Source organism: Mesoplodon mirus (assembly GCF_964341445.2).
Source record: "Mesoplodon mirus genome assembly, chromosome: 7".
NCBI classification, from domain to species: Eukaryota; Metazoa; Chordata; class Mammalia; order Artiodactyla; family Ziphiidae; genus Mesoplodon; species Mesoplodon mirus.
Genome location: NC_138983.1, coordinates 30257414 through 30277878, shown reverse-complemented (window position 1 = coordinate 30277878; position 20465 = coordinate 30257414). Strand labels below are relative to the sequence as shown.

At 39.7% G+C, this 20465-nt stretch overlaps 1 pseudogene across 1 annotated transcript in view; it reads left to right on the top strand.

The window, feature by feature from the left end:
* The first annotated feature begins 223 nt into the window (after positions 1–223).
* LOC309807950 (hypoxia-inducible factor 1-alpha inhibitor-like) overlaps positions 224–20465 on the top strand; it is a 223757-nt pseudogene continuing 203515 nt past the window's right edge. The window contains exons 1-3 of the transcript in view: positions 224–379; positions 1919–2049; positions 14906–14970. The product of the transcript in view is annotated as a hypoxia-inducible factor 1-alpha inhibitor-like (transcript). The remainder of the gene's footprint in view (positions 380–1918; positions 2050–14905; positions 14971–20465) is intronic.

Sequence of the window (20465 nt, the reverse complement as noted above, 5' to 3'; positions counted from 1 at the left end):
AAATGTGGAAAGGGACTGTATGAAGTCACGTGATTTATTGTCTTGGCCAGGTGTCTTTTGGTTGCCAGTGAGAGAACCCCAACTCCAATGGTAAGAGAATTTATTGGCTTATATAACTGGAAAAACATAAGGTGGATATTCATGTATTGCTGCATTCAAGTATTTGTAGGATTGCACCAAGACCCTCTCTCATTTTCTCCCTCTCTTATTAGCAAAAGGCCCCATGGCAGTTCCAAGTCACCTGGTCTTTGGAGTGGATGAAGTCAGGAAAAGAAAGAGCAACTGTCCCCATGGTCCTTGCAAAATGTTTGAGGAGAGCCCTGATTGGTCTGGCTTAGATTACACACATGTTTACCTGACCCAGGAGGCCTGGGGCCTAGTGAGTTCTTTCAGGGTTCACATCCCTGGGCCCAGTGTGGGCCTGAATCTTGTAAAGTGAGAATTATTATAGCATTGGAGCTTCTCTTCACTTCCCTGAAGGAAGGAATGCTATGCAGACAGAAACTATTCAAACACCTCCCTTAACTCCCCCTACTCCTATAAACCTTATTTCTTCAGTAAGCAAATCTTTGTGAGAATGTTCCCTATGTCAAGCTCTGGGATAGGCCCTGACTATTATCTTTTTAATCAATAATCCTTGACCTTGAAGATACAGATATGAAGAAAAATGGCCAAAATGGAGAAAGATAAATAAAATCACAAACCAAGGTAGAAATTGCTTTGGGAGCTCAGATGAAGCACTGAAAAAATATGGACCTGTTTCCTGACCACGCCCCTCTATATCCCTCCTTCACCATTTCCAGTAATTTTAGATGACAGTCTCTTTGCAAACTCTAGTGTATCCTTGGCCACATTCTTTCTGCATTTGTTCCATCATCAAAGACAATCCCTCCCTAAGTCATCTCAAACAGCTCCAAAGCTGACTTTCCAAAGTCATGGTTTTGCAATGTTTTAGGATCTTACTGTCCTCTTTTTATTTCATGCAACTCCTTCAGTGACATTTTGTTCTTAGACACCAGGGACTGTTGCTGGGAGAGGAAAAGGATGGGAACAAGTGGGGAGGGTTAAATCATGACAGAAAGTGAAGACGGGGTACCTTCAAATTAGATTTATTTATTAGCATGATGACTCACAGGATAATAATGCCACTTTGCCAGTGGCCAGGATAGAAGGAAAGACTATAAAGGAATAACTGGCTGATACTTAGAGACATCTAAGTTGTTATATCTTTAGGAAGTTAAAAAAGTACGTTAGTGTCTGCTTACTCATCCCTGGGCAGGATGTTCTAAGCTGGAAGAAAAAAAAAAAAGTTTGCTTTCCTCTGATTCTGATTGTCAAGGACAAAAGGCCCAAGTTCTGCCACTAATTAGATTTGTGACCTTGAGAAGTCACTCAATCTAGCTTAACCTTAGCTTCTTTGTTAAAGAAACAGATGGTAAATTATATCTATTTTATGGGTTGGTATTATAAAATCTATCTACATATCTAGTATCATACCCACTGACATATTTATATGATATGTATATATATATGAAATATATATATACATATGTATATATATATATATTAGAGAATATTTACTAAGGTCCTGTTAAGCAATAGAAGACAGTAGGTATTGAGTAAATCATTTTCCTTATTGTTCCCCCTTCCTCCCACTTAGTCTTGGTTTCCACCTTTACAGATGGCTGAGCTGAGTCAACTGATCACTAAAATACCTTTTCTTCTCTGAATTCTATTCTTTTGGACATTTTTATATCTTTTACAAGTGAGGAAAATAGCATTATGTTCCAGAAATTATTTTGTGTAAGTAACATATCCTCTTGTCAGAAGAACTCTTCTGCTCAGTGTTCTCACACACATTTTTTTTTTTCTACCATAAATACAGTTAAAGAGTCATTACCGCTCAGTTTTACCGTAGAGATTTCCAAGTTATGCAGTGCCGGAGAGACAGCCAGAGCCTTTGGGAAAGAGAGAGGCAGCCTTCAAGGGGGACAGAGCTCACCCTCCAGGCATGGCTTTCTCCAAGAAGTTTCTTGGGGATGAACGGTGGTGGGTCAGTTTCCATGTGTATAGTCACTGCAGAATTTCTTTACTCTTCATCTTTGCCTTCACTTGGAGAGGAAATGATTCAGAGGACACTGGGACAGAGAGTTTCTTCTAAAGCCATCCTACCCATCATCACATCAGCACTGAAGTTAGCTTCGTGTTTCCCGCCAAACTCAATGAGCTCAATTTCCATATCATTTTCCAGGACTCTGGAAGAAACTGTCACGACCCACAAACAGACCAGTAGAATCACAGAATAACAGAATGATAGAGTCAAAAACAACTAAAGAAGTCACCCCATTCAACTCCTTGCTTTAAGGTTGAAGAACTTGATGGTCCTTAAGGTTAAGTGACTTGCTCAAGGTCTCAGAATAAGTTAGTGACAGAGAAAAACAAACCAATATTGTCATTACCCATCCCTGGTTAACATTTACGTAACACTTTAAATTTACAGAATGCCTTTTCTATATGTGTCCTATTTCACAATTAAATTTATTTAAATTATTTATTATTTTCATTTCCACATACAGGGAAGCTAATTTGCGGTTAGAAAAGATTAAATAACTCTGAGATCATATCTCCAGAAAATACCAGAACATAGATTTGCATTCCAGTTATTTTTATTTATTTATATGTGTGTGTTTGTTTCCCTTGTCATCCATCCAATCAGGAAACAGCTGGCCAGCCTTCCTTTATCAAATTTTAATTAAGGGAAAAAGTAATAAAAGGTATCCATAAATTAGACCCTGATGATTTGAATAGAAAATAAATCTATTGTGCAATTGGTGGCTTTAAATTTACAATGGACAGACTTGTTTTTGATTGCTATAGAACTATGACTTTTAGAAATAAGGATGTCCTAGTAAATAAATACTAACATACTCCTGATTTGGCTTCAGTAGAAAATTTAATATGTCTTTAATTAAGGAAACTGGTGACTTTTTATTTAAAAAATATGAATTATTAATTGAGGTAACATTAGAAATACTGATAAGAAAAGAGAAGAGTATAAAAATCACCCATCCACAACTTTACAATCTAGAGATAACATTTGGTATACATGCTTTCAGATTTTTTAAATTGTCTTATGCATATGTATAATTCTTTAAACAAAAAAAGTGATTATAGTATATGGACTCTTTTAAACTATTTTAAAAATAAATTAAGATCATTTTCTTTATGAATATATACAAAGATTCTTTTTAATCACTGCCTAATACACATTTTATGCATAAAAAATTTAATTTCCTTTTGCTACACATTTCAGTTATTTCAAATTTGACATTATTATAAATCATGCTATAGATGAACACCCACGTTTATAGATATTTGCACATTTCTCTGATTATTTCCCCAGAATATATTTCTAGAATTGAATTGCCGAGTCACAGAGTATGCATATTTTTACAACTTTTTATACATTATGGCAAATTACCTTCTAGGACAATTTGGATGGTATTCTTCCTACCACAACACTCTGTCTTAATAACGTCTGATTTCCCCCATCCAAATACTATTTTCTGAGTTTAAGGGAATGGCTTTGATCCATGTTAGTAATATGACTTTAGGAAAAAGAAAAACTCTTACATGTAAGATTGACTCAGATATTCTGGCTCCTAGAAAATTATAAAAAGGGTCCTAGCCTCTGGATTTGGGTACACTGTGAATATGCCTAGTACAAGGGATGCTACTACTTTGTTTCTAGGAAGAAAAAGATGGAGACTCTTCTGGTCTGCTTTTCCAGGGCCATGGTCATTGGAAGTATAGCAAAGAGCATAGATTCTAGAGCCTGAGTATCTGCATTTAAATGCTGACTCTATTACCCACTAGCTGTGTGACTTCAGGCAATTACTGAATTTCTCTGTACTTGTTTCTTTACCTTTAAATGGGGTAATAGTCCCTATTTAGCAGTGTTGTATGAAGACTAAATGAGTTATACAGGTAAAGCTCTTGAATAATGCCTGACACATGAAAATACTAAATAAATATTAGCCATTATTGTTGTTGATATTATTGTTATTAAGCTGTAGCAATTATTACTGAAAGCCAAATACATAGTAGATACTCAACAGTGTTTGCTAAAAGAATAGTAAAGAAATGATGAATGCATCTAGAGAGAGAGTTCTTGGCTAGAGACACAAATCTGGGAGCTTCCTACAGAGCAATGATAGGTGAAGTAGGTAAGTGACTGAAGGGTGGTCCAGCAAAGAAAGTTGAGGAATGAAGTCCTTGACTCAGGAAATACTACTCATGTCTACTATCAGAAAGAAGAAAGTAAGTTTATAAAAGACACTGAGGTGGATCTGATGTTGGTGATGAAATAGTTGGAAAACCAAGACAGCAAACAGAGCAGCCTATTCTGGTTCGAGCAGTGGCTTTGGGTTTTAACCCTGGGAGATAAAGATGAAGAAAATAGATATGAGAGAGAATAAGGATCCCTTTGCCCCTGTCCATGACTTTAGGATTATAGGTGACCTGATATACTAGCAATAAACTCTTAAAAACCAGCAAGGAGTTAAGGTATGGTTCTTTCCAGATAATAATTGTATTTTCTATACAGCTGTACTGTCCAACATGATAACCACTAGTCATATGTAACTATTTAAATTTTACTTGATTAAAATTAAATAGAATTTAAATTCAGTTCCTTGGCTGCACTGGCCATGTTTCACATTTTCAATAGCCACATATGGCTAGTGGCTACATATTTTACAGCACTGAATTAAACATTTTCATCATTTCAGAGAGGCTTATTGGACAGTGCTGCCTTCTATGATCTGAAGGAGTTAGCAGTGTGGGGATTTCAGACACCCTGGCAACAAGGAAACTGTGATTTGAGGGTACAGCACATCCTGAGCCTTATTTAATTCCTGAGATCAGTGTATCAGTCTGGTCTCAGCAGGAAACAGACACTACACACAGATTGGACAATTTGAGGAGAGTTTAATAATAGATTCCCATTGGCTGGACCAAAAAGAAAGCCAGAGGGTGAAAGAACCTGTTAATGTAATCCGCTAAGGTCAGGTGTAGAAGGATGGACCACAGATCTGCAGGGTTACTTGGCAACTGTTGATAGAAATGACTTGTGTCATTTCTCCAGCACTGAGGTCTTTGACCTACTGAGGGAAGCATGCAAAGTGAATCCTTGCTCTTCTCTCTGGGTAGTCTGATCTTTTCCTTCTGTCTTCTCACAAAGAGGCTTTGGGGAGCCTTTTTTTTTTGACATTTTTACACACTGTTTAAGGTGTGCCTGGGTGGATTTTATTTTACACTTGGAGAGTCTGACTTTTTTATGTTAGTGAATTACCCATTAGTTAGGCATTAAAATATACAATACAAATCAGAACCAGGCTTGGGCATAACCTCAGATGACCGCGGCTATGGGGTGAGGGAGAGGAAGGGGAGAAAGCCCTCTTGACTATACAAGTAAATTTGAGGTATGGAGCCTTGTTTTTCTCAAGGATGAAGAAAATGTGGAATTAAGTAGGGAAACATCTGTTTCCTTTTTGATGTCTGGATACAGTCACCAGGCAGCTTTGCTTTTTGAAAGTTAGATTGGGAGAGAAGTATTAGACATTTGGTTATGGAACTTGGTCCCCTCACAGACAGTTTCTCACTACTGGTGTTTTGATAAGTGGTTCAAGACAATTCAAGAAGAAATTCTTATTCAGCATAAGACCACCTCCCAACACCCACCCAACTAAAAATTGTGTAGCTCTTTAGTTTGTGTGTGGCAGGTATCAATATTAATATCTCATTTTGGAGATGTGGAAACTGAGACTCGAGTTAAATGGTTCAGTCTGAATCACACATTTAATTGGTACTAGGATACTCAGAGCCTTCCAATAAAAACTGGTGCTCTCTATTAAATATTTCTCTGGCATATATAAAAAAGGGATATCACTTATTTCTTGTTTTGATTAAATTTTAATTGAAGAGAAAATGTACATACATGAAACAATGAGATGGTATTCCATAAATTTAAATATACTGAGGAATCATAGTACCTTCTAAGCAAATTCATTTTCTTTCCCTCCAAACCTATTTCTCTTTCCATATTTTCTATCTTGGTTACCACCATAATCTTTTGAATCACACAAGCTAGAAACCTGAGAGTCATCTTAAATTTTCTTCTCTTTCTCAACTCTTCCAGTCCATCCTCCAAGTCCTAAAGACTGCTAAAGATCTATCCCCTCCTCTCCAACCCCATGCCTCTGCTCTAAGTCACGTATTCCTCATCTCTCACCAGAACTGTTCCAATAGCATCTTCACTGGGCTATAGCTCAATACCAGTCTGAGCCGTTTTCCATCCTGGTCCCTTGGAAACTTTCCTTAAAGCCACATCTGAGCATGCCATTCCAGTTACTATAGCAGTAATTTCCAATCTCTGGCCTTTTTAGTCTTGATTACCTGATTTTAGTCATAATGGCAGATTATCTATACCCAGGGCTGATTCAGCTGATGTGAAGCAAATATGGCCACAGTGGTCATTAAATAATGAAAATTAACTCTAATTTTCCTGTAATAACTGAAATCACAGGTTGGAATATGCAGATCATATAATGTTTTTCTATGAGAATCATTAAACTAAATACATAAGTACTAACTGTTTAGAAGAGTTATTAACATAACACCTAAAATCATCTTAAGGTAAATGTTTCAGCATTCAGAAAACACAGGACTTTAAGGCTTAACTCCTTAATGTGATACCAAGATCCACTAGAATCTGACCATATCATTCACATTCTCTCTCATTGGGTCTTACTTTTTTTTCTGTAATTATAGATAATTATGTATTATGACAACTAGTTTAGATCCTGGTACAAAGTAGATATTCAATAAATATTCATTGAATAAGCGAATGAAAAGAACTTGCCTGCCCTACTAGATGTTAAGCTCCCTTAAATTCAGGATCAACATGTTGGTCATCCCTCTCTCTCTCCTTTTTCTCCAGAACATTGTGCATATAATAAATGTTTGTTGAGGTGACGTGCCAGAGGTATGTAGATAAAATACATCACTGGCAATAAGAAAAGTAAAAGAGCAATATGAGGCAGTGGTTGTAACAGAGGTGGTGTGATTTGAGATAGGTTTTGAACTAAGGGTAAAGAAAGAGAAGGAGATAGGGAATTCCATGTGGGGGAATGAATAAAAGGTCAAGATCGGGCAGATCATGAGTGACTTAGCTAGAGTGTGCATTTGAGAGGAAGTTTCTGTGTAGCAAAGAATTTAAAATTGCTCAAAGAGAGTTCTAGGCTTTGTCCTCAGCTTCTGGGAGGTAGTCTTGGAATGTCATGCCTAATAGGAATGTCTTTATTTGCCTGGGAGTCTTGGGTCACATTGAATAGTCTAACAAAGAAATTAAGGGTGCAGGCTTTGAGTCACATGGTACAGTCTACCTCCAGAAGGACTGGAGACTGAGATCTACCACACAGGCAATCAATCATGCCTATGCCTGATGGGCCCCAGTAAAAACTGTGGACACCAAGGCTCAGGTGAGCTTCCCTTGTTGGCAGTGTTCTGTGAGTATTGTCACATATCAGTGTCAGGGGACTAACGCTGCTCTGATGCCACAGGAAGAGGACAATTTCAAGCTACATGTTTGAAAACCTCCTGGACTCAACTCTACCCACTTATTACCTTGGCTGATTTTTAATCTGTATCCATTAGCTGTAACAAACTGTAACTGTGAATATAACTGCTCTCAGAGTGTTCTATGAAACCTTCCAGTGAATTGTATCAATACCTGAGGCTGGTTGTGAGAACCCTCTGAGTTTGCAGTTGGTGTCAGAAATGAGGAAAGTCGTGGGCACACTCTTCCCTCTACCTTTGCAGCTGGCGAACTTTCCCACTTTCCAACTCAGTTTAGATCTAAAATTATTTTTCTTTTTATTTATTTATTTGGTTGCACCAGGTCTTAGTTGCAGTGGGCAGCCTCCTTAGTTTTGGCATGCAAACTCTTAGTTGTGGCATGCATGTGGGATCTAGTTCCCTGACCAGGGATCAAACCCGGGCCTCCTGCATTGGGAGCGTGGAGTCTTAACCACTGCACCACCAGGGAAGTCCCCTAGATCACTGCAGCAGGCTACAGGCTCCACATCTTGCTGCCTTGACCTTTCTCTCACTCGCCTTGGTAGTCCTGAGGCCTCGGGCTATGTCCATACCCTCAGAAAAACCCCATCACTGGCTAGATGCTCTGCTAGAGGAGGGAAAAGTAATAACATCTTAACACCTACTGAATGCAGCCTTGCGAGCTATTTCATGGCATTTCATTTAATCCTGCAGTCACCCTCTGGGTTAGGTATTTGTCCCTTTTACATGCATAGAAAATAGGCTTAGAACAATTAGGAGCTAGTCCAAGGCCACACAAGTGAGTGCAAGGCAGAGCTGGGATTAGAAAGTCAGCAGAAGTTCAACTTGATCCTTCAGTAATAGGGAGATAACCTGGGGGGCTGAGTAGGGCAGGAATTTCACAAGAGAAGCATGGGAGGAATATGCAGTGTCAGTGTGGAGCCAAGAGAGGAATGAAGATGCTGGGAGATGGTTGAAAGATGAATAGAGTCATGGCTGTGCTTCAGCCAGGCTGCTAGAGATACAGTGTGGGTACAATTTAACTTCACAGAGTCCTGACCTTTTAGGTCAACACTGGAAGAAAAAAAAAAGAAAGAAAGAATTTCCTGGACCATTGCTCTCTGCCCCACCTCTTTCAATAGTGAAGAAACATCCTTCTGTGTTTAAATTTTTTTAAAAGCTCCTTCATTTTAAGTCACTCATGATTTCATCTGTCAAAGGACAAGCTTTCTCAGAACTAGGAAGAAAATGAATAAAATCTAGAGAAGATCACTAAAGAACTCTAAACCATGAAAGTGTTTCAGTGGTATCTGTGGAAAAAAAAAAGAAAATCCTGGTGACCTCTGCCAAACTGGAGTCAAAACCAACTCACTTTGTGAGATAAAACTTCTTGACTTGAAGTATTTGACACATAGAATCGTAACTGGTAAACAATGTAGGGCATGGGGAAGCTGTTATGACGATATAATAGCTAGTGGGTGTGAAACACTAACCCCCTTATGTGCCCACAATGCATTAGCTCATGTAATACTCACAATAACCCTGTGCATGAGGCAGGTGTGTTTAGACCCACCCAGCTGTTCCAGCACAACTATAATTAAATCATCATTTTGTAATTTGTTGTTTAGTGTGTATTTTCTGTTCTAGAATGTAAGTTCTCTAAGGACACAGACCTGGCCTGTCTTACTGCTCAATTCCTCAATGTTCACATGCCTTACCTACAATAAATATTCTGAGAATGCATGCTTAGTATATATTGAAGCCCCAAATTCAAACTCAGTTCTTCTGACTCTCAGGCAAAGTTGTACACAATGGGACCCAGGATGATCATTTAGGTCACTATAAACTGGCCCCTTAGCTTCTTCCCCAATGACCTTTGTTGTATCTTAGTTGCCTGACCTATCTGAACCATAGTTTCCCATCTATGAAATGAAATGCTTGGGATTAATGACTCCTGAAGTCCCATGAATCTTTGTGAAGCTATGAGTCCATGAATTTCATTAGTTGGTATTTTAGTCGAATTCATCTTTAAGAGAAGCAAAGCCTGTCATATGTGATATGGGCCATGGTGCAAATACGTTTCTCTGATATTATGATTCTTTTTTCCTCCTTTGCCAGGAGATCCCAATAACTTCAGTAAAATTAGGCATCTGTTCCCACTTTACTAGCAATAAGAAGACCTGCCTTCATGTTCTGATTCTGTGATCGCTTGATGATACTGAGCACCTTTGGCTTTCAAGCTCTCCATCTGTCATTAATAATAATAATGATAATAATAATGCATAATAGTAAGAATAAGACTAAAGTCTAATCTTGGAATGCCACTGCTATAACTGAATGTTTGTGGCCCCCTGAAATTCATATGTTGAAACCTAAAGCCTTATGAGGTGGTATATTGAGGTGGAGCCTTTGAGAGGCCATAAGCGCAGAGCCCTCATGAATGGGATTAGTGCCCTTATGAAGGAGACCCCAGATAATTCTCTTGTCCCTTCTACCATGTGAGGAGTCAGTAAAAAGATGGCCATCTATGAACCAAGAAGTAGGCTGTCACCAGACACTGAATCTATCAGCACCTTAGTCTTGGACTTCCCAGCCTCTAGAACTGTGAGAAATAAATTTTTGTTGTTTATAAGCCAGGTCATCTATGGTACTATGCTATAGCAACCTGAATGGATTAAGACAGCCAGGTACTATGCCTTCACTTTGTATTTTTAATTCATTTAGTTTGTAAGACAATGTTATGTACCAGATACTATTATCACCACAAGTGACTATGGAAACAGAGACTCAGAAGTAACTCACTTGGGGTCTCACATCTTAGAAGTGGTGGGAAAAGGAATTGAAGCAGACCTCTCTGACCTATAGATTTAAAGACTTTAGCCATCACGTTTATAGCCTTTGAGATGAGTGAGGTGGACCAGTCCAACTTTTGGACTTTTAAGTTAATTTTGTTTTTTTAAAGTCTTTGTGAAAATCTGATGAAAGTTATAATGTACCTTCACCAGAAAAATAAATATGATTATAATCAATATTTTGGAGGCAATGTAAAGATTTCATAAACTTCTTATAATGTAGCAATTGGAACTTCAGAATAAAAACAAAAAAACAACGAAAAAAGAAAAGCCCCAAATCTGAGCTAGATTTTCTCTAAGAGCATCTTCCAGAATGGACTTTCAGGAGCCTATGAGGAAAATCTTTTTAAGAAAAGTCACAAGGAGTACAATTAACCCCTTTCACCATTAGGTGAATGGTGCACTGTATACTATGAGTTTAGTTATATTGAAGCCCCAAACCATCCCCTCGCCTGCCTATAGGCTGGAGAATTCAGCCTGGTTGCTGATTACCACCATTGTCACGAGTTTCCACGTTTGCTCCAAGTTCTCAGATTTCTGTTTTTCAATTTTAATTTGCCCGGGACTTTGCAGGAAGAGAAGCCGTGGGGGCATGATTAAAAACATATGGTGTATGAGGTGGGGAGGGGGAGCAGTGAGCACAGCAGGAAGGAGGAGGATTGCTAAATTCAGTGTTTCTAATAAAGGAGAGTGGGAGAGTATTTGCTACTTTTGCTTGGGCTAAACTGTACTGTGTAATACTCCTCTTTCTTGCCCTCCGGGTCTACCATGACAGGTAGAGGAGGAGGTTAGGGAACTGTGATGTTACAGTGTCTGGTGTCTGGAGATACATATGTATATATATCTCTCCCTGGAGAGCTTTCATATTATCTAATGACATAATGACAGCCATGTCTGTCTCTATCTCTATTGTCTTCTGTTAAACAAACAGGAGAGTAATGGTTCCCAAGCCTGATCTGGTATCAGAACCCCTTGAGGAACCAGAATGTTCCCAAATACATATTCACGGGTCCACCCAAGATGCACTAAATCAGACCCATGGGGGAGCTGCCATTTGCCTTTAAGTATATATCCCCCTTGTGTTGTCAGTTTCCTCTATCAGAATTCTTTTACAGTGTAATAAAGGCTAAATGGACTCCCAGAATATTACTGCTATAAATAACTTAACACCTGTTAAAGTGGACACTTGTGGATTTGGGCTACCCAAAGTCCACTCTACCTTCTATTGATCACAGCAGCCACGTTTTCTTTTAGGAGTTTTAGGAATTGATCTCTCCCCATCGTGTGCAGATTTAATTGGATTTACTCTTGCTTTCACCTGGCAATGGGAAGAAAGAATGGTAAATTAGGTTAGTGTGTACTATCTCTTAAGAATGTCTGAAGTGATAGACAGGCATCAGAGAGAAGAAGAAGAAGGAGGAGGAGGAGGAGGAGAAGGAGGAGGAGGAGGAGGAGGAGAAGGAGAAGGAGAAGAAGAAGAAGAAGAAGAAGAAGAAGAAAGAGAGGAAGAAGAAGAAGAGGAGGAGGAGGAGGAGGAAGAAGAGGAGGAGGAGGAAGGAGAAGAAGAGGAGGAAGAGGAAGAAGGAGAAGAAGGGGAAGAAGAGGAAGAAGAAAAAGAAGGAAAAAGAAGGATGGATGCACATGTGCTCCGGCATGAGCATGCTGGTTAGGCTGTGTGGGAGTTCCTGCCCCTGAGGTCCCCAGAGCCTCTCTGGTCCCTGTTCTTTCCTGGACTGGTTCTCTAGGACTTCTCTCAATTCTGTGAGCCACCTGAATCTTTCCATTGAATTTCTTTTAGACTTAAGTTAGCCAGAGTCTTCTTCTGTCACTTATCCCTACATCCAGTTTTCTAATCCAACACCTTTATTTTATGTAAGAAATAACAGAGATCCACAGATCCTAAATTATTTGCCTAAGGACTTCAGGTTAATAAGTGGTGGCATTGGCCTGGAATCTGGATCTCTTGATTTCAGGGATGAGCCATGAGTATTGGTTTGCCTTTATCATATGGTTCCTCAGTTTTCTGCTTAACCTTGCTGTGATTTTCTAGATTCTTTTGGAATTTAGGCCAATAGGAATAAGAAGCCCCTCTTTGTCTGCTAATGTCACATTTGGAAACACAACTTCCATCAGTTCTCAAAATATTTCATAGGCCAGCAGGCCTTGCAGCCTAATTTCCTGCCTTTGGCAAATACCTACTTTAGATGTTTATAAAGAAGATGAACTCTCTCCTCCACTGGGCACCTGGTTCAATATGCCACCCCTATGGGGAGAAGACACTTTCTTCTCACAGCTAGTGGTTGTCCCAAAGCCCCAAGGTGTAGCTATTGATTGAGCATGGTTGAGTTGAAGAGGTGGGTCAGCCATGTTACTTTTATCTTAACTTTTTCCCCCAAAAGACACCACCATACACATTATGTAGAAATATTTATACTAGTTAAACCTGGGGATGGAGTCTGAGGTGATTAAAGTCTGTTGGTTGAGGAGGAATTAAAAGACACAGGTCGTAGAGGCTTTAGGAAGTGCCTGAAAATAATTGTTTCCTCCTGACTCTGATCATCTCCTCCTTCTCTGTCCATATCATTCAAAATGCTTCAATAATGGTTCTATCTATTTTAACCCATTCTTTATCATTTCACGCAGTTCTTTTCATTCATTCAGTACTTAGTAGTTCACTTACATTACCAACTATTAAATTTTCCCAGTACCCTGGAAAGTAGACTCCTGTGAGCCATAGGGACACTTCTAGAGAGGTTAATAACATGTCCAAGGTATGCATGCCCCATAAATGGCAATATGAGACCAGAAACCTGGTATCCTGGCCTTGCGCTGCTGATGCTCCTTCTTTTACACTGAATTGCTGTCATCATGCTGGCAGTGGCTTTGGGGAGGAATAAAGGGGTGAGCATAGAAGATACAAGAGAAGGCCTCAAGTCAGATGTGGGAGTTTTCTGACTGTAAATAAATCACTTGCCATTATTCCTCTGCCACTCACTAGAGATTGCGTAATTTGTTAACCAATTTATTCATCAAAATTTCTATTACTCTCTTACTGTGTACCTCCAGTTCCAAAAGGAATAAAACACAGCACTCTCCCTCCTAATTTTAAGTTCTCACAGAAGACTCTGCCTGGTCCAACTTGTCAGGTGGTTCCCTTTGAGCCAAATCAGTTGCAGACATGGTGGGTTCCACTGTGAAAGGTGGATTTGGGAATGTCACTCTGTGATCTGTTACTCTCTGTGATGTTGTTTGTCACATAGTTAAGGAGTTGGGAAGTCAACCTAATAGATGCCTTCACACAACAAGGTATAATGTATTGTGCAGTAATATAGTGTAAGTGGGAAAGAGCTTAATTTATATCAATTCTGCTTTTAAGGTATATGACATGGAGATGTTGGTGATAAAATAAAGACCTTACAGAGGAGCTTGGTATTTTGTTGGGGTCTTTAGGAAGCTATGGCACAGCAATACCTGGGTCTAAAATACTTTAAAGCTATAATAGAGTAAGTAAAGTTAATAGTATGTAGGGCTTCCCTCGTGGTGCAGTGGTGAGGAATCCACGTGCCAATCCAGGGGACACGGGTTCGATCCCTGGTCTGGGGAGGTCCCACATGATACAGAGCAAATAAGCCCGTGTGCCACAACTACTGAGCCTGCACTCTAGAGCCCACAAGCCACAACTACAGAGCCCATGTGCCACAACTACTGAAGCACATGCACCTAGAGCTCGTGCTCTGCAACAAGAGAAGCCACCACAATGAGAAGCCCGTTCACTGCAACAAAGAGTAGCCCCTGCTCACTGCAACTAGAGAAAGCCCATGTGCAGCAACGAAGACCCAACACAGCCAAAAATAAACATAAATAAATAAATTTATAAAAAAACATTAATAGCATGCAAGCAAGTCACCTAAGTACTTTCAATTCTGAACAGAATTCTCTGGAGGAAATGCACCCTATAAATCTCAAAAAATAAATGAAAAATAATGTTGGTCATAATAAACTAAGTGGGAGAGTATATTGTATACCCAGGAGAAAGGATCTTATTTTTCTTCCTCCTAGCTCTGTTATGGAAAGTGTTAAGACATATTATCAGCCAGGCTCTTGATTTGGAAATGATCCATAAGCCATGAAACATTAGGGGGAGTGAGTATATTGGTGCTATGACCATTCTGGGATATTAAAATGCCATTGACATTCATAACTACCAATGTATAAAAATAACAAATGCTAATGAAATGACCCAAGTGCTGAGAGCATGAAGTTTGGCCCTTGTCAATGTTTCGCTTCATGAAATATAGGCCATTCTGCTTCCCCTGCTTACATTAGACTGTCCAGGAGAATATGCACTTCATTATTCCACTGCTATCCATCAAAACTTTTGTACCCAAAAAGTATTATGGGGAAACAGTGCCTTCTCTTTTTCCTTTTTTTTGTAGGCTGGAGAGTTTGTTGAATAATGGAGTTACGATTTTGGAATGTGGAAGTGATTATTTGGGCCCAGGTAATCTGATTATACTGTTTGTATTTATCAGTGAATATTATTTGCTATAAACTGCATGCTTGTGTTTCTCCGAAGTTCATACATTGAAAACCTAATTCCCAATGAGATGGTATTAGGGTGTGGGGCCTTTGGAAGGTGATTACTAGGGTGGTTTAGAAGGTCATGAGGACTGAGCTTCCAGGATGGGATTAATGTCCTTATTAAAAGAGAAAGAGATGAGAGTTTGCTATCTTGGCCTTGTGAGGGTACTGTGAAAAGGCAGCTATCGACAAGCCAGAAAGCAGGCCCTCCCCAGGCCATAGATCTGCCAGATCTTAGAATTGATCTTGGATTTCCCATCCTCCAGAACGGTGAGTGGTAAATGTTTCTGGTTTAAGCCTCCCAGTCTATGGTATTTTTGTTACAGCAGCTCAAGTTGATACAAGTCTTCCCTGACCAAGCCTCGATATCACACTCTTTGGAATAAGGTGCACATTTGGCAGTTACACTAAAAAATGCCAGGTGACTATAGTTGAAAGTCATGTACTGAGGATTACAACTTTATATGAATTTCAAATTTTGGATAACACTTGATCAGAGTGGTAAAGGAAAATGGCATTCTTTGTGTGGTTTATCAAATGTCTACTGAATATCTGCTGTATACAGAGCATTGATTCAGACACTAAGAATTGTCTGGAATAGATGTTAAGGACTTACAAGATAATGTTCTCATTCACACAGAAGAGGAAACACATGTATTAAATGATGTGAGGTCAGTTAGGGAAGAATGCACCAGTGCCTGATAAATATCATCCAAATACAAACAATCTCTCATGCTAAGAAAAAGCAGTGTTGGACTTCCTTGGTGGTCCAGTGGTTAAGAATCAACCTTCCAATGCAGGGGACATGGATTCACTCCCTGGTCAGGGAACTAAGATCCCACATGCTGCGGGGCAACTGAACCGGTGTGCCGCAACTACTGAGCATGTGCGCTCTGGAGCCCACACCCCAGAACTAGAGAGAAGCCCGCACGCTGCAGTGAAAGATCCCTCATGCCTCAACTAAGACTCAACACAGCTGAATACATTTTTAAAAAAAGAAAAATTTATGTGACCAAGTGTTAAGGTGACCAAGACCAACAGATTCATAAGCAAAAATCATGAATAGATAATTCACAAAAGTGAAATATTGCTCATTTACAAAGATGAGAGGATGTCCATTTTCACTAGTAATCAAGGGAGTGCAAATGAAACCAACAACACTGATATACTAGTCCCCTCTATCAACTTGGCAACTTCTCTTTTTCTCTGTAAAGACAATTCTTCATGCAGGCAAGGCTGCACAGCCCATTGGGGAGTTATTGGCAAGATGTAACAAGCATCTTCAAATATTCACACCCTTTGCCTCTGGTAATTCCAATTCTGGGAACCTCTCTGCTAAAGAAATAGCTAATTCTAAATAACAAAAAACCTTTTTCAGGTGAACAGCAGTGCCTTTTTTAATGATGGAAAACGGGAAACAATGTAAATTCCTGAATTTGGGAAATGATTAAGTAAATTACGGTAAATTGACTTAAGTGCTAACATTTATTGTTTAGACTTTGCCAGATTCTGTTCTAGACACTTTTGGTGTCTTAACCCATTTAATTTTCATGGAAACTTTGTTACTATTCCAATTTTACAGATGAGGAGACTGAGGCATAGAGAGGATAAATAACTTGCCCAAGGTCACCCAAGTAACATATGGCAAAGAAGGGATTCAAATTTAGGTGGCCCTAGACTGATGGGCTATTCTATAGATATCTAATAATAAGTTTATACAGCATATATAATATTGACAATTCTTATGAAAGTATTAAAATAGCTCAATACATTGTGAGACAATAGCCTAATTCAAAGCTATTTTCAAAACCAACTATATATAGAGTGTATGTAATAAATAGAGATATATATTTGAATTTTGCTGGCTTTTAAGGCCTTCCTTTTGATTCCATAGCATTCTTCTGTTTCCTGCTCCTTCATTACATGACTCTTCCTCTAATATCTAGGTTGTTTTTCTGTCCCCCTCCCTGCCCATGTATATTATGTAAATTATAAATGCCTTCACACTCACATAGGTTATCCCCTACTCTCACTCTTCTGTAGATATTTTTTCAAAGCCCAGTGTCAGTTCTACCTCCTCCAAGATCTATCTAAGATTGTTCCAGCTCATGCTGACTACTCAGTTCTCTGATAGCCATTGCACCGACCCATCACAATTTCCTACTCTATCCCATGCTGTCTCACTTACTCATCCCTTCACGTGTATCTATGTGTTCTCTGAACTGGCCTGTGTGCACCTTGAGGATAGGAGTTACTTTGTATGTCTCTTATCTCTCCAACAGCTCTTATCAGAAGCTTGAGTACAAAAAAGGCCTCAATACACCCTGATTCACTGAAACAAGTTTTAACAAACCTTTTTTAAAGAGGCTCATTTTGGGCTTCCCTGGTGGCGCAGTGGTTGAGAGTCTGCCTGCCGATGCAGGGGACACGGGTTCGTGCCCCGGTCCGGGAAGATCCCACATGCCGCGGAGCGGCTGGGCCCGTGAGCCATGGCCGCTGAGCCTGCGCGTCCGGAGCTTGTGCTCCGCAACAGGAGAGGCCACAACAGTGAGAGGCCCGCATACCACAAAAAAAAAAAAAAAAAAAAAAAGGCTCATTTTACATACTGCTTTAAAACAGAGGAAATTTGTTTAAACAAACAGGACTTTATTTCAAACACTTAAGAATTACAGAGTAGTCAGACTTCAACACTTTATAATAGAATATTCCAATTGGAAAAAATTTTGAAGGTCCTATAATTCAACTCCTAATTTGACCAATAAGGAAAATGAGACCCAGCGAAATGCAGCACTTGGCCCAAGTTCTACAGGAGTGGAATTAGGACTAGAATCCAGGTCTCACACTTCCCAGGTAGGAGCTGAGATGGACCAGGTGACACTGCACAGTTCCCAACCACATTTAGATGACTCCTCTCCTTCCCTTGGGCTCCATCCCCTACTTCTCCAGTTATCCATTTCTTTTTTTTTTTTCCTCTAGTCCAAAACATGGACCTTGCATCCAGGTCATTCTCAAAATGCAGAGGTCCTGAAACAACCTCCTTCCCTGCTGAAGAAGAGGAGAGAAAGAGTTTCCTGAATGTCTGTCTTTTTCCTGACCCCTTTAGTTCCGCCTAATTTTCTGCACCCTGGCACAGACTGCCCTGCATGTCTGTGGAGAGACAACCCCTGCCATATTCTGCATTCAAAAGTTTTGGGTTTTATTAGAAAGAGCTATAACATTTGACCACCTTACATCAAGACCTCTGACATGCAACCACATGGCCAACTGAAAGCCTTTGAACCCATAATTTGACACTTGTTTTTATTTTAAAAAATTCATTCATCTTCATTAGGTATCCTACTCTTCACTCAGGTCAGTGATGGCATTTCCTGACCCTACCATCTTTATTGGAAACAATATTATTTCTTTTCTCTGATCACTTGGATGAATGAGTATACACGCTCACAAGAGCATGGTTCCCAAATGATGTTTATTATGTAACATATGTTGGAAAATTACAAAGGCCTGCTGTGGGCACCAAGGTGTGCTGGCCAGGAGTTCCTCCCTGTGGGCGCCACCTACTGAACCACCACAGCCAGAGCTGCTGCCCCTGGTAGCTCATGTTACTTCCATCTCAGGACAGTTTGCTCTGAGAAGTGATTAAATGTGACTTTTCATGCTTCCCTGAGGCCTGCTAATGGAACCTCGCATGATGATGCAGAAGGCAGCCTGCATTGCAACACGCTGTAATCTGGCTGGAATTAAATGAGCTTAAATAACAAATGCTCAGATCGTGGTTACTAATTAAGAGTGATGCCAGAATGTCTCTAAGTTTTACATATGTTCCTTGTTTGGCTGAAATTTTGACAATGAGTAATGCAACACAGACTTGGTCACCTGACCTCCAGGCAACCCTGCTAGTTGGCTGGGAGCTAAGATCCCAGTGAAAACCTTGAGACTATAAATCAGACTGGTCCTAAAGAAGACTGCATTGACCAGGATAGCTAGTCTAGGAATGAGGGTATGTGTGTGTGTGTGTGTGTGTGTGTGTGAGAGAGAGAGAGAGAGAGAGAGAGACAGAGAGAGACAGAGAGAGACAGAGAGACAGAGAGACAGAGAGAGACAGACAGAGACAGAGAGAGAGAGACAGACAGACAGACAGACAGGCAGACAGGGTATGCTTTACCTTGCAGTGAGATCAGAACAGATTCCAAGGTCTGACACTAGGAGAGGTATAAATAATCAGTAAAAGCCTTCATCTACTAGCAGCTAAATGCATGTATGTGTGTCTTGAAACTATGTTGTACCCAGGAAACAAGGAAAGACTGAACCCAAAGATAAATCTCATGTACTATGTGGCCACCCCTCTCCAGCGACCTTGGAAGATGTTCCTTATGGCAGGACCGCGAAGTGTATAGTTTCAAGCACAGAGCCAACCCCTGCAGCACAATCAAAGTTCACTACTGGTGGAAGGTAGTTCCCTCACCAACTTCTCCACATTTCTCCCCCTTCGGCTTTGCTCATCACTGTTCTTGTCCTTCATTCTTTGTTCTAAACCTGCTTCCTGGTATGGGCTGATTCCAGGCAAATAACAGACTTCTTTTACCTGGTCTTGGGACATTGTTCTGGGATTGACCTCAGCACATGGTCAGCCCTGGGACACGGACTAGTCTCATGAGACTCACCTTTTCTTTGCCAGTTCTTGCTGCACGACAGTCCCTCGTCCCCCAATCGTATCCTTAATATTAAGACAAAGTTTCAATTGCGATTAATCCTTTTTTCCCTTTAGAGTTAAAATAGTTCTTGTGTCTCTGTCTTACTGCCTCTGATATCTGTATTACCTGCCTCATCCCATAAGACCCTTCCCTTCAGAGGACTTTTCAGAGACTCTGTCATCATAGTTTGATGACAAAGAGCATAGACTTTCATCAGACAAACCTATGTTCTAATTTTGGGCTTTTTCCACTGAGAGAGATGACATTCTCTGAGTCTCAGTTTCTCCTCTGTAAAATGTAGATAATAATACTTACTGCACAAAGTTGTTGTGAAGATTAAAGGACATAAGGTACACACTCCATTTAGCATGGGGCTGGTACAAAACAGAGTCAGAAATAGTAACTAATAATACTCATTAACATTTCTCTCCTTCTCCAGTTACTTTCCTTATGATCTTAATTTTGGTGTAAGTCAATAGTATTGTGTGATAGTAATCAGAGATGAATGTTCCAAATTAGTGAATTGTTGAATACCAGGCATGCCTTGGAGATATTGAGAGTTTGGTTCCAGACCACCACAATAAAGTGAATATCACACTAAAGTGGATCACATGAAGTTTTTGGTTTTCCAGTACATATAAAAATTGTTTACACTATACTGTAGTCTATTAAGTGTGTAATAGCATTATGTCTAAAAAAACAATGTACCTACCTTAATTAA